A 19761-nucleotide genomic window follows, 5' to 3' on the forward strand; every position below is an offset into this window, starting at 1 on the left:
TTGCCCACTAAGAGGATACTTAGGGTTCTATCTAAAAATCTTTAAAATAATGCTTTTTTTTTCATTTTAAAATTTTATACTAACAATAATTTAAGTGACTGGCTTTAAAACATCACTTTGGGAGAATGGTTATAGAACATGTAGTGATGGCTTAAGGTGGAAGGAAGTTTTCGTGATCTCTCTCTTCCAATACCCCATAATTCACTGTTCCACACTTAGAACATGTTGATCAAATGGATTGTGACAACCTTGAGGGCAGGACTTTGGGTTTATTGACTCTTTGATTTATTACAGAAGCTTGGAAACAGCAGGTGTCACATCAAAATTAATTTATTTCCTTGTCTGAGGGGCACATTTTCTTTTTTAAAATGATGTCATCATATTTTCAGGCCAATAAAAAAGCAAAAGAGAAATATAGCATAGTTTGAGAGAAAGAAAATGAGTGTCAATTTTTTATTAGTTTTTTTAAACATAACAACAAACAAACACAAACATTCTTACCATATGAACATCCCATTCTACATATATAATCAGTAATTCACAATATCATCACATAGTTGCATAGTCAGCATCATGATCATTTCTTAAAACATTTGTATCAATTCAGAAAAAGAAATAAAAGAACACAGAAAAAATTCACACATACCATACCCCTTACCCCTCCCTTTCATTGATCACTAGTATTTCAATCTACTAAATTTATTTTAACATTTGTTCCCCCTATTATTTATTTTTAATCTGTATGTTTTACCCATCTTTCTAAAAGGTATATAAAAGGAGAATCAGACACAAGGTTTTCACAATCACACAGTCACATTGTGAAAACTATATCATTATATAATCATCTTCAAGAAACATGGCTGTACATTTTCAGGCAGTTCCCTCCAGCCTTTCCATTATACCTTAACTAAAAAGGTGATATCTATATAATGCATAAGAATAACTTCCAGGATAACCTCTTGACTCTATTTGGAATCTCTCAACCATAACACTTTATTTTGTCTCAGTTTACTCTTCCCCCTTTCAGTCAAGAAGGTTTTCTCAATCCCTTGATGCTGAGTCCCAGCTCATTCTAGGATTTCTGTCCCACATTGCCAGGAAGGTCCACACCCCTGGGAGTCATATCCCATGTAGAGAGGGGGAGGGCGATAAGTTTGCTTGTCGTTTTGGCTGAGAGAGAGAGAGACCACATCTGAGCAACAGAAGTTCTCTTGGGGTTGACTCTTAGGCCTAATTCTAAGTAGGCTTAGCTTACCCTTTGTGGGGTTAAGTTTCATATGAACAAACCCCAAGTTTGGGGGCTCAGCCTATTGCTTGTGAAAATATCAAGAATACTCCACTTGGGGAAGTTGAATTTTCTCCCTTTCTCATCATCCCCCCAACGGGACTTTGCAAATACTTTTTTATTCACTGTTCAAATCACTCTGGGAATGAATATCAGTTTTTGAACTATTCCATTTTTCTTAGATCTATGCCCAAAAATAAGAGTTTCTTGGGTCATTAAAAAAGAAAGATAACACCAAATGGAAAACGAAAACCAGGAAAGTTCTGGCCCATCTTTTGCCATCATTTAAATGTCCTGGTGAAGTTCATTAAACATCTCTACTTCTCTGTTTTCTCATCTGCAAAATGAAGCAATTGCACCATATGACTTCTAACATGATTTCTAATTCAGTGCTCCTAAAATACTTGGGTACTTGGGTTTCCTTTATTAACATCTAGAATGAGTGAGATCTGCTTATTGCCTTCAGTAGTTTTCTCCAAAAGGATGATGTGGTGGTTTAGAACTCTCTGTACCTCACATAAAAACATATTTCTTAAAGTTAATCCATTCCTGGATCTGTGAACCTATTTTAAGTAGGACCATTTGATGAGGTTACTTCAGTTAAGGTATAGCCCACCTCAATCAAAATGGGTCTTAATCCTCTTACTGGAATCCTTTATAAAAGAATGAAATTCAAACAAAGAGAGAAAGCCATGGAAGCAGGAAGCTGAAATATGAAACCCAGAAGAAAGGGGAAAGGCCTGCAGATGCCACCATGTTACTTGCCATGTGCCAGACGAGCCAAGAATTGCCAGCAGCCAGCCCCAGAACGTGATAGTTTTTAGAGAGAAAGCATGGCTTTTTATGACACTTTGATTTACACTTTCTTTTGGCCTCAAAACTGTAGGCTAATAAATTCCCATTGTTGAAGTTAAACTATTTCATCATATTTCCTTGAGTAGCCTAGGAAACAAATCAGATGGGTGACTATAGGTGACTATTATTATAACTTATAGGGTTATAGTGTTATTATAACATTTTATTAGCTATCTATTGCTCTGCCACAAATTATCCTCTCAAATTTAGGCGCTTAAAAAAAACAATAAATATTTATCATCTCTTAGAGTTTCTGAAGCTTAGGAATCCAGCAATGGCTTAGCTGGGGGGTGGGGGGGGTGGGGAGGGGTTCTTGCGCAATATCTCTTAGGAGGATGGAGTCAAGAGGTTTGCTGGGGCTGCAGTCACCTGGAAACATGCCTGGAGTGGAAGGAGCTGCTTCCAATGTGGCTCACCATAAGGCTGTTGGCAGGAGGCTTCAGTTCCTCACCAAAGGAGCCTCCATGTAGGGCTGCTTGAGAGTCCCCATGGCATGGCAGCTGGCTCCACCCACTGGTCTAAGAGCGGGGCAAGGAAAAAGTCATCTCGCAAGCCACACACATCACTTTCCCCATATTCTCTTTGCTAGAAATAAGTTACTAAATACAGACGATACCACTGGGGTGAGGAATTAGTTTCCACCTTTTAAAAGGAAAAGAGTATCTAGAACGTGGGAACTTATTTTAAACTTAATTAAACTTATTTTAAAGCCACATGTAGTGCTTGCTTCAGCACTACTGGAACAATACAGAGAAGATTAGCATGGCCCCTGCGTAAGGATGACACGCAAGTTCATGAAGCATTTCATATTTAAAAAAACGAACAAACAAACAAAAAACCCACATGTATTGTTTGAACTAGAGTGGAACAGCGCTGCAAGAGAAAGCATGGAAATTATAACAACCAATATTTTTAGAATATTCCACTGCTTAGAAAATATTTCCCCATTTTTTATTTGGTTCTCACAACAACCCACTGGGGCAACCGTGTTAAGGTCCCCATTTTAGAAATGAGGAAATGGAGGTTAGTGACTTTTGCAAAGTTATTTAGCAAGCAAATTGTATAGCTGTGAGAATTTAGTCCAAATTTTCTTACCCAAAGCACAGGTCTCTTCACTACCAGTGCACAAATGAGAAAATTGCATAGACAGGATTCATTAGCAATTCAGAATTTATTATTTCTGAATTCCCGCCAATTGTTTTTTTCCACTTCTTCTTCTTCATTTTTTCATTTGTTTGTTTTTTTGCTTTTATAAAAGACTTATTAAGTTACAAGTTTACAGTTCTAAGGCCTTAAAAATTTCCAAACCAAGCATCCAGAGAAAGGGACCTTGACTCCAAAGAGAGGCCGAATGGTGTCCAGGATTTCTCCATCAGCTGGAAGGCACGTAACTGAGGTCCTTACTCCTAGTTCATTGCTTTATGCTTCTTATTTCAGTGATTTCCTCTCAAAGCACCTCATTTAGGTTCTCTGGGGCAAAACTCTGTGTTCTGGCTTGCTTAGCATCTCATGGGAAAGCACATGTGATGTCCTCTGGGCTCTTGTTTCTTTTCTTTTCTTTTTAAATATTTTTATTGAGGTATTTTCATGCACTATACAGTCCATCCAATATATACAATTAGTGGCTCACAATATCATCACATAGTTGTGCCTTCATCAGCATAATCATTTTTAGAGCATTTGCATCCCTCCAGAAAAAAGAAATAAAAAGAAAAACTTCATACATCTCATAACTCTTACTCCTCCCTCTCATTGACCCCCCACTGCTTTTAGCCCTTATCCCCCCCATTATTTATTTATTTATTTAGTCCTTATATTTTTACTCTACTGTCCATATCCTGGATAAAGGGAGCATCAACCATGAGGTTTTCCACAATCAGACTGTCACACCATGAAAGCTATGTAGTTATACAATCATCTTCAAGAATCAAGGCTACTGGAATATAGTTCAACAGTTTCAGGTATTTCCTTCTAGCTATTGTAATATACTAAAAAATAAAAAGAAATATCTATATAATATATAAGAATAACCTCCAGAATAACCTCTCAATTGCATTTGAATTCTCAACTACTAAAACTGTTTTGTCTTGTTTCTCTCTTCCCTCTTTTGGTCAAGAAGCCTTTTTCAATCCCATGATGCCAGGTCGCAGTTCATTCCCAAGAATCAAGTCCTATGTTGCCACACATTTAACCCAGTTACTTCTAAAATGATTTGTGGCAGTTTACAAATAAAACCTTTAAGAAGAAAGCAGAAAGAGTAAATATTTCTAGGCACCAGAGTTGATCAGATTACAACGCTTGCCAACAAGTTTGGTCTGTATTTTTCTGACAGCAAAGGTGAAATGAGAAACATGATAGGCCACAGGAGTTGTACTTTCTGACATGTTATGCATGTTATCTTTGCCTGAAACTAAATTTAAGAAGGAATTTATCACAGGGATCTGTGTAGAGATAATAGATAATACCACTTGACTTTGTGGTCAATATCATCACTCATGCTTGTGTAAAAGATATTCTCATACCAACCCTATCTCTAAGCACAACAACACATTGCACCTTTAATTTGTTGAATACATTTGAACAAGAGTCTGAAGAAACATGGTACATGTACTTTGCTCTCTAATTCCTTTACCAATTAAGGGACAGAACTTGGAGAAAATACATGAATGGGGGGTTATTTCTTGACTTTCGCTCTTTAACTATTAGAAGTAGTAAGTGAGAGTGAGAGTACTTGAATGAGCTGCTAAATTTATTTGTCTTGAAATCCTCTAGCCAGTAGCTATGGTACAATATTCCTTTTTTTTTAATTAAAAAAAATTTTTTTTAAATACCAAAAGACACCAAACAAATGTAAACATTCGTAACTTTTGATCATTCCCTTCTACATATATAATCAGTAATTCACAATATCATCACATAGTTGCATATTTGTCATCATGATCATTTCTTGGAACATTTGCATCTATTCAGAAAAACAAATAAAAAGAAAACAAAAAAATTCATGCATATGGTATGGTATTCTTGATTGTCAGTTAGACGAAGGGTTTTGAATATGTGCTGTAAGGGAGCAGATAATGCTAACATAATGTTATAGAAAAGTATAAAATAACTTAGTTAGACCACATGAACTCAAAGTCCCTTTTTGGACAAAAATGCTATGATTCTGTGACTTTACAGATAAGATGCCCATATGCATTCTTGGCCCCAGGGAAAGCCAGCCCATTTTGGCCTGAGTGTGAGAAGGAAAGCTGTCAAAAAAGCCTTGGCCAAATTTTTTTCCCAAAGGAATTTCAAATATATCCAAGCTCCTGTGTTAGTGACTGATTGAAACAAAAACTTTATACTGCATGACACAGGATCTTAGAATAGATAACACTAGCCTGAAAAAGGCAGGTGCTAGCAGCTGTCCAGTTCTGCCATAAAAGTAGTAAACTTTAGCTCCAGTAATAATGTGCCTTCTTTGAAGCAATCCAATTCTGTTAGGATCTCTCCAGTTGTCTGAAAAATACATACTAAATAATCCCCAAAAGGTAGATGACAGTGTACTTTTTTTTTGTATGCTGTATGGTGGGAGTCACGTTTCATTCTTTTTTCCATGTGAGTATCCCGTTATTGCAGCACCATTTGTTGAATTTTTGTTTGTTTGTTTTGCTGTTTGTTTTTTCGTTTTTGGGAAATGCACAGACTGGGAATCAAACCCGGGTGTTCCTCATGGCAGGTGAGAATACTACCACTGAGCTACCTTTGCACCCCTGATAGTGTACTTTTATTTAGATATTATAGCACTTATAAATGTTTTTATTTATTAACAGGTATCTGCCTTCCAGAATAGAATTTCAAATTAAATGCATAAAAATTAATAACTCATTTCTGTTTTAAATAATTTGGTCATCTTCCAAGGAGACAGATAGTAAAACAAATAAAGCAAATAATTCTTCATTTTTGAAAATGAAAAGCATCCTCCTTGAATAATTCTTTGTTTGCTCTGAGCAAATAGGTATCTACCTACAAAGCTTTGTTTTCTGTTTATTACCTTTATTTCTGTAACACCTGTTTGAGAAGCGTTGCAGAGTCAAAATTAATGATGAAAAAGGTGTTAATCCAACAAGCCAGAGTCCTAGAAAAGAAAAAGCTACTTGTTGAAAGGACCAGTATATTTAATTCTCTTCTGATTTGTGGGTTACTGTCTTCACCATTGAGATTTAATTCACCTTTTCCATTCAACAGTCTGTTGTTCAGCATGGTCTTTTGCATTTTGAATAGAATTATCACTCTTATTTTTCCCAGCATCTAGAAAACTTCAAAAGTTGGGAAAATACTGAAAGATGATGTTATAAAGTCATCACTTAAAGTATAATAATAGGCTTAACAATTGTAAAACTTCGAAGGAAGGGAAAAATTAAGAAATTGTTCTGGGGGAGATCTATTCTGAGGAATTGTATGAACAGAATACATATTCACAAATTGTATGAACAGAATACATATTCACAAGGAAGAAAAGATGGTAAGGTCCTTTAAAGAGGAAACAGGTGGCAAGTAAAGCATGTGGGATAGAATGGGTTGTACTCATGAATAAAGCTGAGTATAGCTGGAGGAAAGTGAGGGTGGGAGAAAAGGTTGGAGAGATACACAGATCCATAACTTGAAGAGTCCTGGAAGCCAGTTGGGGCCTTTCTATTGCTCACCGCCCGGCATTCTCCTTTCTTCCTTTGCTTCATGCTCCCAGGGCTCTGCTACTTTCCCCCTCTTTGATAGCTGCCACCAGCAACATTATATCTCTGGGATCAGGGTAGTGATGCCCTCAGCTCCCAGTTTCTTTGTTTCCTGTAAGACAGCAGCCCACTGCCTTTTCTTAAAAGATTACCAATTCTAATTATGATTGCAAAAACACTTGAAGAGCAACACAAATAACAGACCTGCAAATGGAAATCTTTAAATTTCAAAATAACGTGATCTGATTTACATTTTTTAAAGATCATTCTAGTTGTCCTGTGGAGATTAGATTGTAGGGGTTGAGAGTCAAGTAGAAATAGAGAGGTGTTGGGAAAATATTGCAGCTATCTAGAGAATGATGGTGACTTGGATTAGGACAATGGGAGAGATGGTGGCAATTACTGGATGTGGGGCATATTTTGAGGAGAGAACCCATAGGACTTGACAAAGGAGTGGAAACAGTTGGTTATGAAAAGTGAGGACCCAAGGATGACCCTTGAGCACCTGGGTGGAAGCTGTCCTGCTCCATTGGCTGTGCTCTTCTTATGAATGACCTTTTCTAAGCATTTCCTCTGGGGTAACCAGTCCTGGACTTTGGGATCAGGAACTGTGAATACTTGAAAATAGTTAAGTTGGGGAATGACAGCATCACTTTTCTCCTCTTCCGCTAGGGTTTCATTTTCTCCATCAGAATGACTTCCTTGGGTGAGATAACAAGTGTGCCTGCTCTCCAGGAAGAAAGAGTATATGCACGTGTGTGCTTGTCTGCATGCACACGTGTGGGAGAAGAAGAGTGCTTCTTTTTCTCGTTCACAGTATGAATTGCTGTATTCAATCAGTTTGTCTTTTTAGAAAGCAGAGAATTGAGCTCTGGTATGACGGAGTACAAGAGTAGAACATTGATGAGCTTGGATAGAGAGTAAATACTGATAGTGGTGGAAGTGGTAAAATAATGTATAGGGATTCCAAAGTCACACATTTCTCTACAGAATTGGCTCTGATGAGAAAAGCAACTTTGCTGAAGGTCCATTCCTCCCCACAATGGCCCTGCTGCATCAAGGAATCAGGCACAGGGCTGATTCGACCTTGGAAGAGGTGGTCAGCATTGATCCCTCCTGGCCTGTTAATCATATCATTGAAGGATGAGTCAAAGGAAAGAAGGATTCTCCTGGGGGAATTCCTGCCTCCCTAAACTGAACCCCTCCACTGGGTTCACACTTAGATTATGGTGCTATAGCGTTACCCCAGGGGTGAAATCAGAGGAATTGTCTAATCACCGTCAATCTCTTCACTCTTGAAACATTCATTTAATATCAGTAATTGAGAAAATAGATTCTTCCTGTTTAGAACTGCTGGGTTAGTACCTGAATTGATGAGCCCAAATCAGTCTGTAATGGTGCAATGGTGAGAAAGCACCCCCTCTGCCTCCACTTGAGAATCTTCCCTTAAACCAGTCTTAAGTGGAGCTTAGAGAGACTACTTGACTCCTTGAATTGGCAATTTCTGCAATCACCAGAGGTTCCAAAGCTCCCTGATGACATTTCTTCTGTAGAACAAGAAACTGCTAATATTTAGCACAGTAATCACCTACTATTACTATAAGGCTGGTAGTCACATCCCTCCTTAATCCTCTTCAAACAATGCTCTTTTTGTTTTTTCAGCTTTAGGTAGACAGGTTGGATTGGACCTAAGACAGTGGCTGAATGTAGTTGCTGAGAAAAAGGCTGGGGATGGGGTCCCTGTGTTGGGGAAATATCAGTCATGTGCTTTAAAGAATAAAAAGCATTTATTTACTCATTTATTTTCCACACTATTTCATAAATGCATAGCCCTGCTTATATCTGGTCCATGGTCCCGATGTGCAAATGAGGAAGGCAAAGCCTAGGTGGGGGACAGGACTTACCCACTATAAGAGAGCAAACTGCGTTTAGAGCAATTTCTACTCTACCAGACCAACAATACGTACATAGTCTGCCCTGATGTCACAAACGCTCCATGGCTTTCAACACTAGGCAGACTTAGGTGCTGTGGTTAAAAAGTACTGTAAATTTGTCTCTGATTCCACCCACATGCTGACCTCTAATTGAATGACCAGGCATTTGTTCATTTATTGTCAGAAACCCTTCACTATGCCATCTACTTAAATCTCGCTGTAAACAAACAACTGGAAAACACAACTAGAAGGTGGAAACTATTGCATAGGTGATGAATATGAAATTTTGTTGTAAGTTGCAGCTTTCTTCTGCTAATAAGAGCAATTATCTATTTCTATGTGACATGTACTATGCACTGTTTACTGATTTTAAAAAATTGTTCATATTAATAAAATTTAGTAAATACTAAAAAAAAATTTAAGGTGGCTGCCATATATCAACTATTATATTGTTCTTTAGCTTAATGAATAACAAATTCTCTTATTTTAACCAGCTTTGTTAATGTTCGCATTCCATTTTTTTTAGTATGAATAGAATATTTTTCTTTGTACCTAATACACACTTTATATTTTCAGTTGGCTACCTACCACATCCTTTCTGAAGATCAAGGTCAACAATTAAAGAGCTTAATATAGAGGCCATAATTCATTCTGCATTCTGTTAGCAAGCAATGTCCATTTAAAACTGCAACAGTGCTTTCAAGGTCCTTTTATTTTTCAGGCAGAGACTCAAAGTGGACTAAAAGCGCTCACTTTGTTGGCATATGCAGAAGTCCAAATGTAATCTGTGTTCTGCGGCAACTGTCTGCTTATTTTCTTTCCTAGACAAGTGGTCAACCCATGTTGCATATCCTGTGTTTATAGAATTCCAGAAGGGTTATGTCATAGAAAGCACTGGTGGTATGTGCATGTGTGACTGTATGTGTATTTGTCTGTGTGTCTATGTGATTTTTCTTTTTTTTTTTGGCATGGGCAGGCGCCGGGAATTGAACCCGGGTTCTTGCCGGCATGGCAGGCAAGAACTCTGCCACTGAGCCACCATGGCCCGCCCCCTTTGTGATTTTTAGAGAGAGAATGTAAACTAAAACCTCTTGAGGAGAAATCCATCAGCTTTATGGTGTATGAGAATCTCCACAGATGATGCTTGCATTTACCTACTTGTGTTAAGCATTGTGTTCACGGTCTGTTTTGTTTTCTTCTAAGTACTGGAGGATAAAATCATGCTTCTAAGTAGCAATGACATAAAGAGCCCCAGCACAAGACAACTTAAGCCAGATATGCCAGTTTATTAAGTTTATAATTTGTAAAGTTAAAAACCTTCCAGGAGTTGTAATCAGATACAGGAAGCCTTCTTTTACATTTTTTTTAAAAGCCTTATTTTATCCTAAAATCTCCAAGGGTCCTTTAATGAACATCAGCTTCCAAAATAAACTGAAAGCATAGTGGTGTTAGTGGTTGTGGGGGGCAGGACTTATTAAAAAGAAGAAATCCCAAAGGAGCTTTCATATTTTTAACATTGCCTAAAATACAAAGAAAAAATTTTCTATTGTACTGTTTATCCTCATGAATTTAACTACATTTTTTTGGAAGGAAGTGCTATTTAAATTTCTGGGCTCTGTCTCTGATTTTAAGATCACAATTAGCATGACCACTAAAGAAAATGTTTCTCCCGATTTCCATAAAACTGTTTAATGTTTTAATTCACTTGCTCCATCAACTGAATAGTGTGGGTCATTTTGAAAACATCCCCTAATCCTTGGAAATAGCATGCTTTCTCTCATATTTTTACAAATACTAATCCTTGGAAAAAACAGACCTTCTCTCATTTTCTATTCAATGTTTGCTATTGTTTAATCTAAGTATGGCTCTTAGAAAAAAATGCAAAATTAGGCTCAACCCACAATTGAGTCTTACATCCTGTAGTCTTGGAATTTCAAAATTTCATTCAAAACACACATTATAAACAAAGTCTCCCAAATGACCATCTAGAGAGGAATGTGGCAAAAATCCAGAAACTATTGTAATATTTGGAACTAGCATAAGCACAAATAATCAGTGTACTTTTTCAAGAAGGGATTATGGGTTACAATTTTACAAACCCTTCAGAGGGTTCCACATTTGTTCTACGCCTCCAAAACAGAGCCAAACCCTTTGCAGTATGTGATGTGGAAGAGGAGGTATAAAAAAGGATCTTCTTAATAACTAATATTTGTTCATTGTAACCATAATTTAAGGAAACATTCTGACTTATAAATTCCTATAAAAGTCAAGTTCAAAGCAGTATGCTCTGTAAGCCTGTTCTTTAATACAGCAGTTTCCTATTATTAATAGTAGAAGTTGTTTCAGTGGTGGAATGTAGGGAGTTGTGGATAGGACAAGGGACAATGCCAAATATTATGTCATCAAGTCAGGAAAAATCCAAACTTCAGAGTCAGAAAGATCAGTGGAGTTATTGAAATAAAAAGAAATATTCTAAGAGAAATTTTAAGGAGAAATAAATCTGTAAAATGAATTTAAATAGGTATGAAAGTTGTATTAGTGCCTCAAAATATGCAACTCCATGTTGTAGAAAAACCATCTTTCTCTAATGCTTCAAAAAAAGAAAGAAAGAAAGAAAGAAAACACCTAAAGAGTAATAAGGTAAAGGAATACTTTAACTCAAATGATAAAAGTTTTGGGGAGGGCAGTGGGGAGGCAGAGTCAACTTAGAAGCTGGAAACTAGTCATATTTCAAAATGATACTTATCTTCTTAGCAAGGCTTACTATGATAATATCTTCCTATGCTTCTCATTTTGTGCCTCAGTTTATTTTTACATGAATTTTTTCTTATTAGAGAACTTGTAGGTTTACAGAAAAATCATGCAGAATTCCCATAAACTCCCCTATTATACTTTGTGTTAGTGTGGTACCTTTGTTAAAATTGATGAAAGAATATTATTATAAGTGTGCTAGGCTCTATAGTCCATATTCTATGTTACGGTTCATATTTGTATGGTCCTATGTGTTTTTTTAAATTAATCTTTAAAAAATTTTTATTTCATGCCACCTAAAATTTCTCCTTTTAACCACGTTCAATATATAATCCAGTGGTGATAATTAGTCACAATTTTGTGCTGCCATCACTAATATCCATTACCAAACTTTTCCATCACCATGAACAGAAATTCTGTACCAATTCAGCTTTAACTTATCAATTCCTATGACCACGCCACATCTGGTAACCTGTATTCTAGTTTCTGACTCTATAAATGTGCCTTTTCTAACTATTGCAGATCAGTGACATCATACAATATTTGTCCTTTGTGTCCGGCTTATTTCACTTGCCATAATGTCTTCGAGGTTCATCCATGTTGCATGCATAAGAACTTCATTCTTTTTTATGGCTGTGATACATATACATCACATTTTGTTTATCCATTCATCCGTTAATGGACACTTGGGTTGCTTCCATCTTTTGATTGTTGTGGATAATGATGCTATGAACAACAGCATACAAAAATGTGTTCAAGTCCCTGCTTTCAATTCTTTGGGGTATATACACAGAAGTGGGATTTCTAGGTCATAGGGTAATTCTATACTTAACTTTTTGAGGAACTACCAAACTATTTTCCATAATGGCTGTACCATTTTACATTCACATCAACAATGAATGAGTGTTCCTATTTCTCCACATCCTCCCCAGCCCTTATTATTTTTGTTTTTTAATTGTCATTCTAGTGGGTATGAAATGATATCTCATCGTGGTTTGAATTTGCGTTTCTCTAATGGCTAATGATGTTAAGCGTTCCCTTATGTGCTTTTTGGCCATTTGTAAATCTCCATTGAAGAAATGTGTGTTCATGTCTTCTGCACATTTTTTAATTGGGCAGTTTGTCCTTTTATTGATGAGTTATAGGATTTATTTATAAATTCTGGCTATTAAACCTTTATCAGATATTTCCAAATATTTTCTCCCATTCTGTCCATTGGCTTTTAACTTTCAGGATAAAGTCCTTTGATGCACAAAAGTTTTTAATTTTGATGAGGTCCTATTAATCTATTTGTTCTTTTGTTGCTTGTGCTTTGGGAGTAAAGTCTAAGAAACCATTGCCTTACACAAGTTCCTGAAGATGCTTCTCTATGTTTTCTTCTGGGAGTTATATAGTTCTGGTTCTTGTATTTAGGCCTATGATCCATTTTAAGTTGATTTTTTGTACATGGTGTGAAGTAGGAGTTCACATCATTCTTTTGTGTATGGATATCTAGTTTTCCCAAGTGCAACTTTTGTTGAAGAGACTATTCTTTCCCAGTTGAGTGGACTTGGCAGTCTTGTCAAAAAGCAATTGGCCACAGATATGAGGATTTAGTTTTGAACTCTCGATTTTATTCCATTGATTTATAAGTCTGTCTTTGTGCCAGTACCATTTTTATTCCATTGATTTATAAGTCTGTCTTTGTGCCAGTACCATGCTATCTTGGTTACTGTAGCTATGCAATAAGGTTTAAAATTAGGAAGTTTGAGTTCTCCAACTTTGTTCTTCTTTTTAAAGATGGCTTTGGCTATTTGGGCCCTTTACTTTTCCATATACATTTAATGATTGACTTTTCCATTTCTCCAAATAAGGCTGTTGGAATTTTGATTTAGATTGTGTTGAATCTGAAAATTCCTTTGCCTAGAATTGACACTTTCTTAATATTGTCTTCTAATCAATGAACACAGATGTCCTTCCATTTATTTAAGTCTTCTTTGATTTTTTCTTTTTTGTGTGCATAATATTTTCTTGTTTTTCATGTATAAGTCCTTTACATCCTTGGTTGGCTTTATTCCTAGATGTTTGGTTCTTTTATTTGCTATTGAAAATGGAGTTTTTCTTTTGATTTCTTCTCCCAGTTGTTCATTATAGTGTGTAGAACTCTACTGATTTTGGGGTGTTAATGTTGTAAGCTGCCACTTTGCTGAATTCATTTATTAGCTCTAGGAACTTTGTTATGGATTTATCAGGATTTGCTCTATAAAGAATCATGCGATCTGAAATAGAGAGTTTTACTTTTTTCTTTACAATTTTGATGTCTTTTATTTCGTTTTCTTCTCTGATTCCTCTGGCTAGAACTGCCAGTACAGTGTTGATTAATGGAGTGATAGTAGTTATCCTTGTCTTATTCTGATCTTATGGGAAAGGCTTTCAGTCTTTCACCATTGAGTATGATGCTAGCTTGGGGTTTTCATATATACCCTATTTCATGTTGAGGAAGTTTTTTTCTATTCCTAGTGATCTAAGAGGTTTTATCAAGAAGGGGTGCTAAATTTTGTCAAATGCCTGATTAATTGAAATGATCATATACTCTTTTTTCCATCATTCTATTAATGTGATGTATTATATTAATTGGTTGTCTTACACTGAACTACCATCGCATACTTGGGATAAATCATACTTGATCATAGTGTATAATTCTTTTTAACATCCCATTGCATTCGGTTTGTTAGCATTCTGTCAAGGATTTTCACTTCCATCTTCATAAGGGAAATTGGTCTGTAATTTTCTCTTCTTGTGGTTCCTTTATCTGGTTTTAGTATGAGGATGATGTTGGCTTCATATGAGTTAGGGAGTATTTTCCCTCTTCAATTTTTTAAAAGAGTTTGAGCAGGATTAGTGTTAAGTCTTCTTGGAATGTATGGTAAAATTCCCCTGGGAAGCCATCTGTCTGGGCTTTTTCTTGTTGCAAGGTTTTGATTACTGATTCAATCTCTTTACCTGTAATTAGCCTTTGAGCTCTTGTATTTCTTATAGAATTAGCATAGGTAGTTTGTATGTTTCTCGGAATTTGTCCATTTCATCTAGGTTGTTCTAATTTGTTGGCATATAATTGTTCATAGTATTCTCTTATATTCCTCTTTATTTCTTTGCTCAGTAGTAATGCTCCCCTTTCACTTCTGATTTTAGTTATTTGTGTCCTATCTCTTTTTTTTTTTGTCAGTCTAGATAAAGGCTTGTCAATTTTGTTGATCTTTTCAAAGAACCATCTTTTGGTTTTGTTGATTCTATTTTTTTCATCAGTTATTTTTAATGAATCTACTAATTTATCAACTCCTGCAAATCTTTTTTAGAAAAACATTAGAAGAATACGTCTATCAAGAGGATTCATCCTAAATTTCATGCTTATTTTTATATCATTATTAACACATAGCATAGCTCTGCAGACTTCCTGGGTATTTAATATGTTTCCACCCATTAATAGTTGAATATGAGTAGATTGCACCACCTCCATAATGTTTCAGTTTTCATACATCATTCTGAAAAATTTTTGTGAACTAAAATACATTTTAGACTGTTTTGCTTTTAATCATCATGAAAATGCATCATTTTACTAGAAGGAACAAAGGAAAAAGATTTTTGATGTATGAATTATATTAAATTTATGATACAGAAATAGGAATTGCATTATTCTGGCAAAACAACAACAACAAGCTGCTTCCCAGAGAAGATAGATAAACCTACACTTAAAATAATCTAGTTATCACAGCCATTACAAACAGATTATTATCTCTGAATATTAGATCTCATAATATGTGACCTAGCAGGCAAAATGAAGTGGAAAGTTAAGTAATTATACTGTGACTTTTTCTTTTTCTTTTTAAAAAATCTTTTTATTGGAAATAATGTCAAGCTTACAGGACAGTTGCAAAAATAATACAAACCCCCTAAGGAGAAACCCAACATATCCCCCTACTCAGACACCTAGATCCATCAATTTTTGAAGTTTTGCCACATTTCCTGTATTTTCCTATCTATTCCTTTATCTTTCTACTCTCTAAACCTTTGAGAGTAGGTTGTATGCATTGTGCTTCTTGAGACAATACTTCCATGTACATTTCCTAAGAACAAATGTATTCACTTATGTAACTCCCGTAAGTACAGTTATCAAGTTCAAGACATTTAATATTGATATAAGTCTTGAAGTTTGTACTCTTCTTTTTTTTTTTTAATGTGTCAGTAACGTCCTTTTGGGTATTTTTCCCTCTGTTATTAGATCCAGTCCAGGATCATGTATTGTCTTCAGTTTGTAATGTGATTTTAAGGAAACTTTTATGCCAAACCTCAACATACCCTAACTCTCTTCACAGTTGTTTTTTGTTTGTTTTTGTTTTTGACATAGAAGCAAGATTTTTGGAGGAATGGAAATAGCATGATATTGTAGGTTAACCAACAAAAATAAAAAGGCTGCTCGACATGGAGGCAGAAAAATGGCTTTAAATCTGGTTCCTCCATTTCTGAGCTGGGTATTTTGGGGCAAATCACTTGAACTTTGGGAGCCTTACTCACTTCACCTATAAAATAGGAATTAAAACATCTCACTCCCAGAGCTCTGTGTATATGGAGAAGGGAAAGGGGGTTAGATTATACATGTCAATACCTGGTGTGAACTGTCCTTTTTCCACTCAGACTTTATCAAAGACAGGTAGAAATATACAAGTCTATACCTAAAGGACTTGGTGTCTTCATTTTGTCTGAGTTTTTAAAAATTGAATTTAAAAGTGTAAAGTTTGTTACTTTCTATTTGTGTTGTTTTAAACCTTCCTTCAAGAAACGCATGCTGAAGTACTTGGGGCAGCGTAAGTACATTGAAGGAGAATTGCTATTTAGAGGTTGGTTGACCTGAATAAGGTCCAGGTCTTCCCTTCCCCTCATCCTGCTCTGTCAATTACCAGTCCTGTTTAATTTTTTTTTTTTTAACTTTTTATTGTATAGTATAACATATATACAAAGCAAAGAAATAAAAAAGCAATAGTTTTCAAAACACTCTTCAACAAGTAGTTACAGGACAGATCCCAGAGTTTGTCATGGGCTACTGTACAATTCTCTCACATTTTTTCCTTCTAGCTGTCCAGAATATAGGAGGCTAGAAGGCTTACATTTTTTTTTTATCATCATATTACTTTTTTCTTTCTTTTTTTGTGAAAAATAACACATATACAAAAAAGCCATAAATTTTAAAGCACAACACCACAATTAGTTGTAGAACATATTCCAGAGTTTGACATGAGTTACAATTCCACAATTTTAGGTTTTTACTTCTAGCTGCTCTGAGATGCTGGAGACTAAAAGAGATATAGATTTAATGATTCAGCATTCATATTCATTTGTTAAATCCTATCTTCTCTGTGTAACCTCACCATCACTTTTGATCTTTCCATCCCTCTCCTTAGGGGTAATTGGGCTATGGCCTTCTAACATTTTCATATTGGAAAGGGTCTGTCACTAATATGGGGTAGAGAGATGGAACTATCTGATGTTCTGGAGAGGCTGGGCCCTCTAGGTTTCAGGACTTATCTGGTCCAGGGATCGTTCCGGAGGTTGCAGGTTTCTGGAAAGTTACTTTAGTGCATGAAACTTTATGGAATCTCATATATTGCCCTAAGTGTTCTTTAGGATTGGCTGGAATGGTCCTGGTTGGGGTTTGGCAGGTTATGATAGGTAGCAATGTCTAATTGAAGCTTGTGTAAGAGCAACCTCTAGAGTAGCCTCTCGATTCTATTTGAACTCTCTCTGCCATTGATACTTTATTAGTTACACTTCTTTCCCCTCTTTTGGTCAGGATGGAATTGTTCATCCCATGGTGCCAGGGCCAGATTCATCCCTGGGAGTCATCTCCTAGGACACTGGGGAGACTTTTACCCCTTGATGTCATGTCCCACATAGGGGTGAGGGCAATGATTTCACTTGCAGAGTTGGGCTTAGAGAGACTGAGGCCACATCTGAGCAACCAAAGAGGTCTTCCAGAAGTAACTCTTAGGCATACCTATAGGCAGTCTAAGCTTCTCCACTACCTACATAAACTTCACAAGAGTAAACCTCAAGATCAAGGGTATAGCCTATTGATTTGGGTGTCCCTAATGTTTGACAAAGTATCAGGGGATTCCCTGATGGTAAGTTTTAATAATTCCATATTTTTTCTCCCATCCCTTAAGGGACTTTGCCAGTGCTTTTTGATTATCTGCTTAATATACTCTAGGGTATATCCAGGCATTACATTAATCTATACAGAATTAAAAGACTTTCTTATTCTGGGCTCCCTGTGTTTCAATTGTTCTAATGAGCTATACAGATAGGTTGAGTTAGAATATGCGCTTCTGAAAATTTCAGTTCCAGACCATATAAACCTTTCTTCCTTTGGCCTCAAAAAGTACGTGTGATTCTAAAATAAAATATAGACCATGTCTTCCTATCCCCTGTGTTCTGAATTACTTTAAGCCCAATCCGATGGGTTACATTCTTATCTCTAAATATAAGGTTATATATATATATATAAAACATACACCTTTATCATGGTCATAAAAGTGGAGTCATCTATCTTGTTATGTGCTTCAGGACGTCACTTTGTCTTTTATATATATATAAACAGCCTCTCAAAATCCAGAAATAATAATTACCACTCTGGACTTAATGTGTCTGCTATAAAAGCTTACAATCTAGGCTCCTGTTTCTTATAAGCATTTTCTAAAGGAGACCATACCATTGTTGTTCTTTTGTTTCTGGCTTATTTTGCTTCACCAAATGTTCCACGTGTTCAACCACGTCATTACATGCCTCATGACTTTGTTCCTTTTTGTAGCAGCACAACCTTCATTCATAAGTATACACCATCGTTCGCCAATCTACTTCTCTATCAGTGCATCCTTCATCCACCTGCATTTATCGGGCATCATGCATAGGGCCCAAAGTCCACAGTCCATCAACATTCTCAATTTTATGTAATTTCACTGTTCCAAGGAGAAAGAAAACCAATAAACACACCCTCTCTAAACAGGAAATCCAAACCTCCTCTTAACTCTTATCCCTCCCCCCATTGACCTCTGCTGTTGCTGTGGTAGTGCTGATGATTTCCTTTTGAACATAGCCCATAGCATGCAATAGCAGTTTTCCCTCTGTACCCTGGACTTAAACACTCTTTGTACATGAATCATTCCTTTGACGTAATTCTTGCAAGAACAAATTTATATTTCAACTGTTAATCAGTGGGACACGTAGATCTCTTTAACCACTTCTAATCTTGTTCATCTTCAATATGGTCATGTTACTTACAGACCCAATAGAGAACCACCTTCACTCCTATCTATTCCCTTACATTAAAGTTCACCCTCATTAGTTAATGGTTTCAACCATAGCTTCTATGTATCTCTAAGTCCCCTATATTCTGTCTTATAAGCCTCTGATTACACCTTTATCATGGTCATAAAAGTGGAGTCATCTATCTTGTCATGTGCTTCAGGACGTCATTTTATCTTATTGCTGCATAAAATTCCATCATATGTATGTACCACATTTTGTTGATCCACTTGTCTACTGATGGACATTTGGTTTGTTTCCATCTTTTGGTGATTGTGAATAATACTGCTATGAACATCAGTGTGCAAATGTCTGTTTGTGTCATTGCTTTCAGCTTTTCTGAGTATATAACAAGTAAAGTTATTGCTGGGTCATAGGGCAACTTGATATTTAGTTTCCTAAGGAACCGCCAAACAGTCTTCCATAGTGACTGCACCATTATACATTCTGACCAGCAGTGCATAAGTGTCCCAATTTCTCCACATTCTCTCCAACGTTCATAGTTTCCTGTTTGTTTAATAGCAGCCATTCTTACAGGTGTGAGGTGGTATCTCATTGTAGTCTTGATCTGCATTTCCCTTATAGCTAATGAAAATGAGCATCTCTTCATGGGCTTTTGAGCCATCTGTATTTGCTCTTCAGAAAAACGCCTAGTGATATCTTTAGCCCATTTTATAATTGGGTTGTTTGTTCTTTTATTGTTGAGTTGTATGATTTCTTTGTGTATACAGGATATCAAACCTTTGTCTGATATGTGATTTACAAATATTTTCTCCCATTGAGTTGGCTGCCTCTTCATCTTTTTGACAAAGTCTTTTGAGGTGCAGAAGCATTTGATTTTGAGGAGTTCCATTTACCTATTTTTTTTTTTTTTCGTTGCTTGAGCATT

At 36.2% G+C, this 19761-nt stretch overlaps 1 protein-coding gene and 1 non-coding gene across 3 annotated transcripts in view; both read left to right on the forward strand.

The window, feature by feature from the left end:
* Positions 1 to 19761, forward strand: part of RBPJ (recombination signal binding protein for immunoglobulin kappa J region) — a 312323-nt gene that overhangs the window by 107592 nt on the left and 184970 nt on the right. The gene's annotated exons all lie outside the window — the stretch shown is intronic.
* LOC143663824 (U6 spliceosomal RNA) lies at positions 2847 to 2954 on the forward strand. Its single transcript, XR_013166203.1, has one exon. It is a non-coding gene; the product is annotated as a U6 spliceosomal RNA (small nuclear RNA).

The sequence above is a fragment of the Tamandua tetradactyla genome, chromosome 19 (assembly GCF_023851605.1).
Source record: "Tamandua tetradactyla isolate mTamTet1 chromosome 19, mTamTet1.pri, whole genome shotgun sequence".
NCBI classification, from domain to species: Eukaryota; Metazoa; Chordata; class Mammalia; order Pilosa; family Myrmecophagidae; genus Tamandua; species Tamandua tetradactyla.